The sequence below is a fragment of the Papaver somniferum genome, chromosome 4 (assembly GCF_003573695.1).
Source record: "Papaver somniferum cultivar HN1 chromosome 4, ASM357369v1, whole genome shotgun sequence".
In the NCBI taxonomy this organism is placed as follows: Eukaryota; Viridiplantae; Streptophyta; class Magnoliopsida; order Ranunculales; family Papaveraceae; genus Papaver; species Papaver somniferum.
In genome coordinates this window covers 49,071,354-49,082,447 of record NC_039361.1, presented here as the reverse complement: position 1 = coordinate 49,082,447, position 11,094 = coordinate 49,071,354, and the positions used below count along the sequence as shown (strand labels likewise).

Sequence of the window (11,094 nt, the reverse complement as noted above, 5' to 3'; positions counted from 1 at the left end):
TGAAATATTTCCACTCTTTCCAAAAATCATACATTAAAATCAAAGTAGATGTTTCTTCATATTCCTCGTTCATGATTTCCTAACTTTCTTACTATGTTTTTAGTTTGATGTAATTATTGTTTAAGATTCTAAACTGAAAATAATATTAGATCTAAGGAAAATATAGAACGAGATCCCAAATAAGTGAAAAAAATTACCCCTGCATTGGTATCATGATAAGGAATGAATCGATCAACCTCGAATCATTAATATGAAATCAATTGATCTTGAATTGAGTCCAAAAACTTCTGTAGAACCCCAAACTGATGAAACTAAGCCTAAATCAAATGTCTACAATATGATTGAAAATTATAAAAACAATCTGATAAATCATGTGAAACAAAATAAATCGAAAAGAAGAAAAAAAAACAGATGAAACTAGTTGCATCATCTTCACCGGCAGTGACTAGAGAGCTTTTTCAATCTAAAAAATGAAGAAATAGGAATTGATTTAGGAGGAAGTAGTATCATATTTAGTTAGTGGGTATTTTTGTCACCGAAAAATTCATTTTAGACTGAATTATTATTTATAAAAAGACTAACTCGTCCCTGATTGAGTAAATTTGGATCTCTCGATAGTTGTACTAGGCTTGAGAGAGCAGTACCAGAGATTTCAAAGCCCTATATTTTTGGGACTAAACGTTAATTTCCAACAAAAGCCTATGGGCGGCACTTATCTGCCGTCCGGTTGTTTTTGCATCCCAAGCTGCAACTTCGTATTGGTCAACGGTACCCGACAAGTACCGGTTTAGTCTCCCGGTTGACAAGACTTGGTCCCCCTATAGCAGCCATCTTTGCTAACAGCTTGCGCTTGATATTTGCTAGCAGCTTGCAAGACGATGGTGCAGACCGCAGATGTTTACTGACGACTAATCTTCTTGTGTTTTGGTGCATCGAAAAACTGACATTTGGTGCGAAGGTCGATCTGAAGTTAATTTGGTATGAATCAGAAATGTGGTTTGGAAATTAGATATGAACTTTCAGAATTGTATCTCTGCTTGTCACCTGTTTGTTGAAATGCCTCCGAGTAAGTTTAGTTCAGAGATGTTATATCATAAAGATAGATTAACTCCATACAGTTAGTTGCATATTATTAATAGGGGAAACATAATTTGTTTCGTTTGATATTTTTGAGGCTGTAATCTGATGGTGTTTATTTACTTGCTTTGCAGTTATGCATGAGAAACCTGTTTTCTTCTTTGGTACAACTTTCAAAGGTTGGCAAGCGCAATTGCAGTCTAGTTTGTCTTGATAGAGAAACTGCGGGTTTTATCGATGGTTAGTTTTTGCAAGAGAGATTTGGTAAGGTGCAGAGCTATTGTGTCGCAGATTCAGTGTATGGAGGCTACTTTTGTCGGTTCGTCATGTGTGATTAAAAGAGGTAATTATGTATTCTCCGCGCAATTTCAATTTCTCTCTACTTTCCAAACATACATATGTATACGTTCGATCGGCACTGGACTGCTTGCAATGCCACAATAACACGCTGCAGGATCTTTACAGACAATTGTATTCCTTCTTTTTAGTTCGTTGATCATCAAATAATAATTTAAGGGACGGAGTGATATACTGCCAAACAATATGAACCATAAAGTCATATACTGCTCAGAAGCATTAAGAAACTACTGAACCAAAATTGATACCCATTTGAAGTCCAAATACAGTATGCTCGAATTAGCTGATTACACAGTTTAAGTTTCACTTGTCTTTGTATCTTTTTTTATCTGTGCTTGAGATTTCTTTGAATCTTGAAACAGGAAGACCTGCAGTACAATTTCAAGCTTATGGATTATGTTCTACTCCTGAACTGATGAGGAATGACAGTGATAAGGGCATCGGTATGTCTCTGGCAAAGAGCTTAGCTTCTGTGCTTGATGAATCTCCTAAACCTGTAGAGAGAAGACCTCTGACTAGAATGGAGCTCAAGAGATTAATTGAATCCCGCGTAAAGAAAAGGGTAAAGGAGCAATACGTAAATGGGAAATTTCATGATCTATTGGCAGAAGTAATTGCAACTCCCAAGATTCTTCGTGAAGCTTATGACTGTATAAGGCTAGATTCTAACATTGACTTGTCTGTGAAGGGTGATGATATCAATTTTGAATCCATTGCAAAAGAGCTCTTAGATGGAGGATTTGATGTCAAAGAAAATACCTTCTCCATTGCAACAAAGGGAGAATACAAGAAAGTCTTAAGCATTCCTAATCTGAAGTTGAAGGTTGTTCAGGAAGCCATTAGAATAGTTGTGGATGTTGTTTACAGGCCTCATTTTTCTAAAATTTCGCATGGGTGCAGAAGTGGAAGAGGATGCCATTCGGCTCTAAAGTATATCATGAAAGAGATATCTGATCTCAGGTGGGGGTTTACGTTACATGTGAAAAAGAAAGTTGATGATAGTATTTTCACTCAACTAATATCAATCATGGAAGACAGGATTGACGACCCTAGTTTGTATTCTATCCTTCAAAACATGTTTGATGCTGATGTTCTGAACTTGGAATTTGGGGGCTTCCCAAAAGGTCAAGGTCTTCCACAAGAGGGTGTGTTATCCCCTACTCTGATGAACATATATCTTGACCAATTTGATCAAGAAGTGTACAGGATACGCATGAGGTATGAAGCTCTTGGTAGAGTTGATACAAATAAAGACAAACAGAAGTCCACGTTACGCAACTGGTTCAGGAGGCAGTTGAAAGAGGAGAGCAGTAAAAACCTAGTTGATGAGAGTTCCAGTTTAAAGTTACATGCTTGCCGTTTCATGGATGAGGTTTTTGTTGCCATTTCAGGGTCAAACGTCAAAGATGCTGTTGAAATCAAATCTGATATGCAGAAGTATTTGCAGAGTTCTCTTCATCTAGACGTGGATGTAACAGAAGTTTTACCAATTGATGTCCATTGCGGAATCCATTTTCTGGGTACTGTTGTTAGAATAGGCGCGAAAGAGAGCCCTGCAGTGCGAGCAGTTCACAAGTTAAAGGATAAGGTTCAACTGTTTGCATCTCAGAAGCAAGAAATTTGGGATACCATGGCTACCCGGATTGGAAAAAGATCCATTGGTCATGGTTTGAAGAAGGTTAAAGAATCGGAAATTAAGCAATTAGCTGATGGCAATTCAATCCTGAGCCGGATTTCGCATTTTCGTAAAGCTGGGATGGAAACCGATCATTGGTTCATGGTCTTAACCAAAATTTGGATGCAAGACTTGAATGCCAGAGCCCAGCATTCTGAAGAGGAAGTCTTAGCTAAGTATATTGCTGAACCAGCCTTGCCACAAGAACTAAGAGAATCTTTCTACAATTTTCAAAGACAAGCTTAAGAGTACGTTTTGTCGGAGACTGCTACAACTCTTGCACTCTTACCTGATTCCGTATCAAATCAATCTACTACCATCACAGAGATTTTGGCACCAATTGATGTCATTAGGAGAAAGCTTTTACTGTATGGTCTGGTTAATGGTGGAGGATATCCACGCCCTATTTCTGCATTAATCTTGCAAGATAACATTGAAATCATACATTGGTTCTCAGGTCTAGTTCGTCGTTGGCTCAAGTGGTTTAACCATTGCACTAACTTTGTAGAAGTCAAGGCCATTATCATAAAGCAGGTAAGGATGTCTTGCATCAAAACACTTGCAGCTAAACATCGCATTCCTGAATGTGACATTGAAAAACAGTTCGAGTTAGAGCTGAGTGGAATTCCAGCGACCGAAGATTTTGAGCTTGAAATGGAGGATGAGAAATCACATTCTTTAGTTTTTGACGAGGATGAAGCCTTAAATTATGGAATCTCTCATTGTGGTTTGTGTTTGCTTTCTTTAACTAGATTGGTAAGCCCGTCAAGACCTTGTGAGTGCTTTATTATGGGGTGTCGGAACGCGGCACCAAGTGTGTACACTCTTAATATAATGGAAAGACAAAAGTTCCCAGGTTGGAAGACGGGGTTTTCAGTGTCAATCCACCCCAGTTTAAATAGAAGACGATTTGGCTTGTGCAACCAACATGTGAGGGATTTATATATAGGTCGAATATCACTTCAATCTATTGATTTTGGCTCATGGAAATGATGGCCTTATATTGAAAGCTATCACTGGTCAATGGTCATTATAAAGTCACCACTGTGTGTTTACATCATAGATACACCTTGTTGCGGGAAAAATCTGAAGATGGTGCAAGGGCCGGCTCCCATTTTTTGACCTCTTTACTACATATATCTGTGACATATTGTATGTAGCTTCATTTGTTTATTTGTAGTTCGCCTTATATGATCTCCTCTTTACTGGGTGATCTCAGGACGGTCGTTTTTTTTACCGCATGGAGATACAAAATCCGTAGTTCATTTTTATTTTTTTGATAGGAAAATATATTCTTTCACTAAAAATTGATTAGAGTCGAACAAAGTGAAAGCTTGGAATCTGATCCAACCAATTTCCAGAGTTTCTAGACTTTCTATAGAATTTTGTCGCAATATCAGTCAAGGCCGTGTTGTTTCTTTTTAAGAACTCAATTTCAACAAAACTAAGTTCTTTAAGAATCAACTGACAATCATCTAAGATTGATTTATCAAAATCAGTACAACCGGTTATTGTTTAAATTAAAATAGAACGATTTTTTTGGTAACCATGGTTTTTTTTGGGGACCATGATTCTATTTTTAATAAGACATTTAGATGTAAATTTAGGTCACCCCTTATCTAAATATTTATATTAATACCTAAACTAACCTCATGATTAATTTTGGGTAATGATTAGTGAAGTCATTAGTGAAATAATTAAGTTAAAGAAGTAGAATTATTGAGAGAGTAAAGTTAGAGAAGATGAAGAAGAAAAACATGAAAAAAATTTACCAACCACAACCGGAGGAAGAGCATTTGGGTTATCAGGTATGCTTCAAACTTAGATAATGTTGGTTTAATTACTCCAAACTTTCAAAATAATGAAATTTTTTATGTAGATTTGGGCCAGTTCGGTTACCATATGTCAAGAACATATAACTGAACAAACCTGAAAGTGTAGTTCGGTTACGTTTTCCAAACACGCAGGTTACCGAACTCGCTTGTTAATGGAGGTTTTGGTCGTACAGTGTAATGTTCGGCTTGCCCACAATGTAACCGAACTTTAGGGTCTAAAAGTTCGGTTTCTTTGCAAACAATAACTAGAACTTTACGTGAAAATAAAATTTTACCCACTGTACATAGTTCGGTTGGTTCGCAAACTTTTATTCAAAAGCGTATCTAACCGAACTCACCGATAAAAAAAAACCCAAAGTTACAGTGCTACATTCGGTTACCTAGTATAAAATGGTAGGTAACCGAATTTTGAACTTAACAATTTATTTGGGTACATCTTGTGTGTTCGATTACATATCAAATTGCTCTACCAACCGAACTTAAAGTTCGGTGATATCCTTATTTTGCGAAGGAACCAAACTTATGGACTTGTGTTGTTCTAATACAAGGAGTTCAGTTAAGAAAGAATTAATTCGTGATAACCGAACTTTTTGTGGCGAAACCGAACATTTTGCGACGTAACCGAACTAAAAGTTCGGTTGAGACTTGTTTTTTGCGACGTAACCGAACTTTTCTCTGAGGAAAAAAACCTCCATTAAACCTCTCCGCAACTTCCATTTTCAACTCATTTTGATGATTACTTCTCATTTATTCAACCAAAAACGAATGACAAGTAATGGGTTTGTGAGAATATCTTTGTTAATGTTTTAAATTAAGCTATATATATAGAGGTGGTGGTGGTTGGTGGTGGCGGTAATCGGAGGTGGTGGTGGTAATCGGTGGTTGTTGTTGTTGGTGGTGGTAATCGGCGGTGGTGGGAGGAGGTGGTGGTGGTAATCGGTGGTTGGTGGTGGTGATAATCGGAGGTGGTGGTGGTGGTAATCGGCGGTGGTGGGCAGTAGTGGTGGGAAGAGGTGGTGGTTATATATATATAGGTGGTTATTAGGTTGGTTTTAAATTAAATTAGGTTAAGGATAGGTTAGTCATTTCAACACTTTAGGACACCCCATATAACTAAAGGGAAAGTGGTCTAATAAAACCATGGTCCCCTCAAAAAAACCATGGTCCCTAAAAAATCATATTTAAAATACTCAACAACTAGTTTTGCATCACCCAGTTTTGTAATTTCCTTTCCTTAGACCAACTTGCTTCTTCCAATAAAGCAATGCACCCAGCCTCTTCTGGATTCCTTGGTATTCACCAGATGATCTTGCAGCCACAATAATTTCCTCCAATATCATAATCAGTCCAGTGCCTGAATGATTAAAATTACTATCTAGTGATGCATCACAGTAAATAATTACACAATCTTTTGAGAGATTACAAGTCGCATTACATATATTCTTGTCCTCTACTGGGTGACTAATCATGGTAGGAAGAGGAGATACAAGATACAAGAATGTTCAGTATCATTAACAAGCTTAAGGGCAAGTCCAGCTGTGACATTTGAATTTAAGTTTTTCCCATGAAAGATATGAAAGCATCTGTCTCCATATGTGCCAGGTAATAGTAAATATACCCTAATAGTGGTTTTAGCCTAAGTGAAGAACTTTGATATCAATCTGCCTCTAACAAATAAGCCTATTTGGTTTCCCGTTAGATCGAATAGGTCGGAAATCTGTTTGCAATCGTCAAAACAAATAGAATGAACAAGATCAGGATACACGAACTATCAAGGTAAACATAGTCGGACCTGGCTTCAGGAATCCCTAAGTGAAGTCTTTAAGTTGTAGAACTAATTATGTTTCTCAGAGAAACCCTAGGTTAATAGAGGACGATTCTAGCAAACAACTAGGACACAAAAGTGTCAGGGATTGAATTTCCCGGTTGTTTGAGGGTCTCTATTTATAGATTTCAAGACCGAGGGTTACTTTGAACTCAAGCTAAGATAACTTGAGATTCAAGCAAATACTTTCGCTGTTTAGATATTTCTTGAAATCACATAGAAGAATATACACTATGCTACGGGTACCGAAATCGTGTATAATGATATTTCTTAGCAAATATGCCTTTCGAACTTATAAGCAATATCGCGTTCATTTAAACACTTAATATTTGATTTATGATGCACAACACAAAAATGTTTTAGTGATCAATGACGTCTTAGAGGTGCTTATGAGAGTCGTAGCAATGCTAAGAATATTTGGGAAATAGTCCATAAGCATCTGCATCGTACTGGATAGGTATGCGAAACTGTATGCGTACCTATAACCAGTTTGTGAATTCAGGGACCGACAACACGCATACTAGGTATACACACTATTTTGTTGTTCACGAACTTAGGTCATTTACAGTTTGCATACTAGGTACGGTGATGTACCCATTCACGAATCCAGAACCTTTACCTATATTTCGGAACCTCAAATATCTATGGTATGCGTACTGGGTACGTCGATATGGAACTCTTTTTTGATGTTTTAAAACATTCCTAAATGCCATGGGTATGAAATATCATTACTTGGGAAATTTCCAAATGTACCATATGACACAAGCATAGTTCTTGAACAATAAATTGCTTCGAACTAAGATTTTTAAAGACCTATGAACATCCATTTCTTGAATCATATATCGAGATATTTAACAAGATAAGCTTGACTCGAAATTTCTTATTTACAATATTAAATCTATTAAAAGTCATATGACATAGTCTCATATAGATACAATGGTAATTCATGTGAGTAAATGAATGGTTCAGTCTTCACGTACCTCTTTTTGATGAAGTTATCCAAATGTCTTCGAGTTCAGTGATTGTTGATACTCAACTACCAACCTTTAAATCTAGTCCGGGACTTGACTTTGATAAACTAGAAATCAAGATATAGTTTTGTGCATCTAAATTTGACAACAAGCTTGAGATGACAAAACTTGCGAGTTCAACCGAGCAGTACTCTAATAATCTCCTCCTTTATCAATTTTAGTGACAAAACTATCAATATATATGGATTCAAAATAATTTTTCATCTCAAAATCCATAATGCTTGATTTCCTTAGTTCTTCATCATCGTCTTGAATTCTTCGTTCTTCAAGTTCTTCTATGGTTCCGCATGTATTCGTTTCATCACTGAAAAGAAGAGGGTACCAAGTAAACCACCAACTTTTTTGTTCAAAAACCTATAATGACAAAACTTAATAAATTGGAAGTAGACCAACTTAATGATCCTTGACAATATGTATATAGAGTTTATATTTATCTCTCTTCCCAAACAGAAAGTCTAGACAATTTATTCCATGGACTTGATTGTTAACAAGAGTACTTGGCCATCCGAAAAATCGATATCCAAAATCAATCTATTTGTATCCAAATAATTTAATCTGAATTCATCCAAGTATCAATCTTGTTATCCATCTTTCAACATACGAATTCTACAAGAACAAGTCTCGTAATCGATTGCAATTAATATGGACATATCTGCTAAGATTGAATACGCACTACTTTTACAAATCATATTATAAATATAAACAAAATAAAATGAAAATGCGGGGGTTTAACAACCACACCCATCAATTTGTTTGGAAATCTGAGAGGACTTACTCCAATATATTTTCTAGAGAATCAACTAGACAGTCAGACTCAATCTAGAGTAAAGTATATCAAAGAGTTTAATATCTCTAATGCTTAATTTAATCCGCAATCAGCAAATAGAAATCTGCGAACCCGATTGAATAAGAGGAAGTACTTGAACGGTACCAAAGACCGATATTCAAGTGTCAATCAATATAAATCAACAACCCAAGGTTGGATATTCTAATTGATTGATCTTAACGCAGAAACTGTGATATTTCAATTATATAACAAAATATAATGCGAAAAATAAATAACATAGACACCAGAATTTTGTTAACGAGGAAACCGCAAATGCAGAAAAACCCCGGGACCTAGTCCAGATTGAACACCACACTGTATTAAGCCGCTACATACACTAGCCTACTACCAATTAACTTCAGACTGGACTGTAGTTGAACCCTAATCAATCTCACACTGATTCAAGGTATAGTTGCGCTCCTTACGTCTATGATCCCAGCAGGATACTACGCATTTGATTCCCTTAGTTGATCTCACCCACAACCAAGAGTCTCACACATAAAAGTCTATAGGATTGAATAAATCTGTCTCCCACAGAAATACCCAAGAGTTTTTGTCCCGTCTTTTGATAAATCAAGGTGAGCAGGAACCAATTGATAAACCGGACTCATATTCCTGAAGAACAGCCTAGTATTATCAATCACCTCACAATAAGCTTAATCAACTAGCGAAGCAAGTTATTGTGGAATCACAAACGATGAGACGAAGGTGTTTGTGATTACTTTTCTATCTTTCCTATCGGAGATATAAAATACCTCCGATAATTTTTTCAATTGTACTCAACATGATAGAAACAGCAAGATCAGCTCATGCAACTATAAAGATAATAGTTGGGTCTGGCTTCACAATCCCAATGAAGTCTTCAAGTCGTTAACCTTTAGGGTCTCGAGAAGAAATCTAAGGTTAAAGGAGAATCGACTCTAGTTATGCAACTAGTAACACACATGAGGTGTGGGGATTAGGTTTACCAGTTGCTAGAGTTCTACTTTATATAGTTTTCAAATCAGGGTTTGCAATCCAAGTTACGTTGGTAACAAAGCATTCAATAATCACCGTTAGATGAAAAACCTGATTCAACCAAGCTAATATCTTTCAACCGTTAGATTGAACTTAGCTTGTTACACACAAATGAAATGTACCCTAATTTAGGTTTATGTAACCGTACCTAAACGTGTACACCATGTTGGTTCACAAATAGTTAACCGAGGTTAGCCATATGATTACTCTCATATCAACCTTATTCATCTCAACCATAACTAGTTCAAATGACTCAAATGAAACTAGTTAAAGAGTTGTTCAATTGTTATAGACAACACAATTGAAACCAAATCGGTTTGATTCACTTGAATCAATCATGAACCTTATAGCCACGGTTTGCAAAGATTGCATTCCTTATGATTTAAATATTTAAGTTCATGAACTGACCGATTTGACAAAGTAACCAGCTTAAGTATGCGTACTTAAGCAACCGGATTTGAGTTTGTTAAGTTTCCAAACTCAGCAGAATTTTCGGTTCGAAAACTTCCTGTTGATGGTGGTTTTTAGCTTAGAATCAAAATCGTAAAACTGCACATATGACATGATGTCACTATGACCATTAGTACATTTATTGAATCAATCAGCATGCCGACCATGCCACATCTGCCAATGGCATGTCGCGCCATCCACCTTGCCGCGCCTAGGCCATGCCATGTCGTCCTTCCCTTCACGGCTGCCAAAACGAAGGCGTGCGACAATCAACGACCACCCTTCCATCTTAGATGCAAATCTCATCCGTCCAAGGTCACCAACCAACACATCGTAACCTTTGGCCCAACGCCAAAACCCTAGTTTTAGTCACGCCCAAACCGCGCCAAGGCATGCCGGCCATGCCACATGTGCCAATGGCATGCCAGCCACCTTACCGCGCCATACCATGCCGGCCTTCCCTTCACGGCTGCCAAAACGAAGGCGTGCGACAATCAACGACCACCCTTCCATCTTAGATGCAAATCTCATCCGTCCAAGGTCACCAACCAACGCATGGTAACCTTTGGCCCAACGCAAAAACCTTAGTTTGGACGCGCCTAAACCACGCCAAAGCATGCCGACCATGCCACATGTGCCAATGGCATGCCGCGCCACCCACCTTGCCGCGCCTAAGCCATGCCATGCCGGCCTTCCCTTCACGGCTGCCAAAACGAAGGCATGCGACAATCAACGGCCACCCTTCCATCTTAGATGCAAATCTCAGCCGTCCAAGGTCACCAACCAACGCATGGTAACCTTTGTCCCAACGCCAAAACCCTAGTTTTGGTCACGCCCAAACCGCGCCAAGGCATGTTGGCCATGCCACATGTGCCAATGGCATGCCAGAAACCTTGTCGTGCCATACCATGCCGGCCTTCCCTATGCGGTTACCAAAACAAAGGCTTGCGACGATCAACGGCCAACCTTCCATCTTAGATGCAAATCTCAGTCGTCCAAGG

General features: G+C 37.9%; 1 pseudogene; it reads left to right on the top strand.

Annotated features, from left to right (window-relative positions):
• The first annotated feature begins 758 nt into the window (after positions 1 to 758).
• LOC113275415 lies at positions 759 to 4,350 on the top strand (annotated as a pseudogene).
• Positions 4,351 to 11,094: the final 6,744 nt, after the last annotated feature.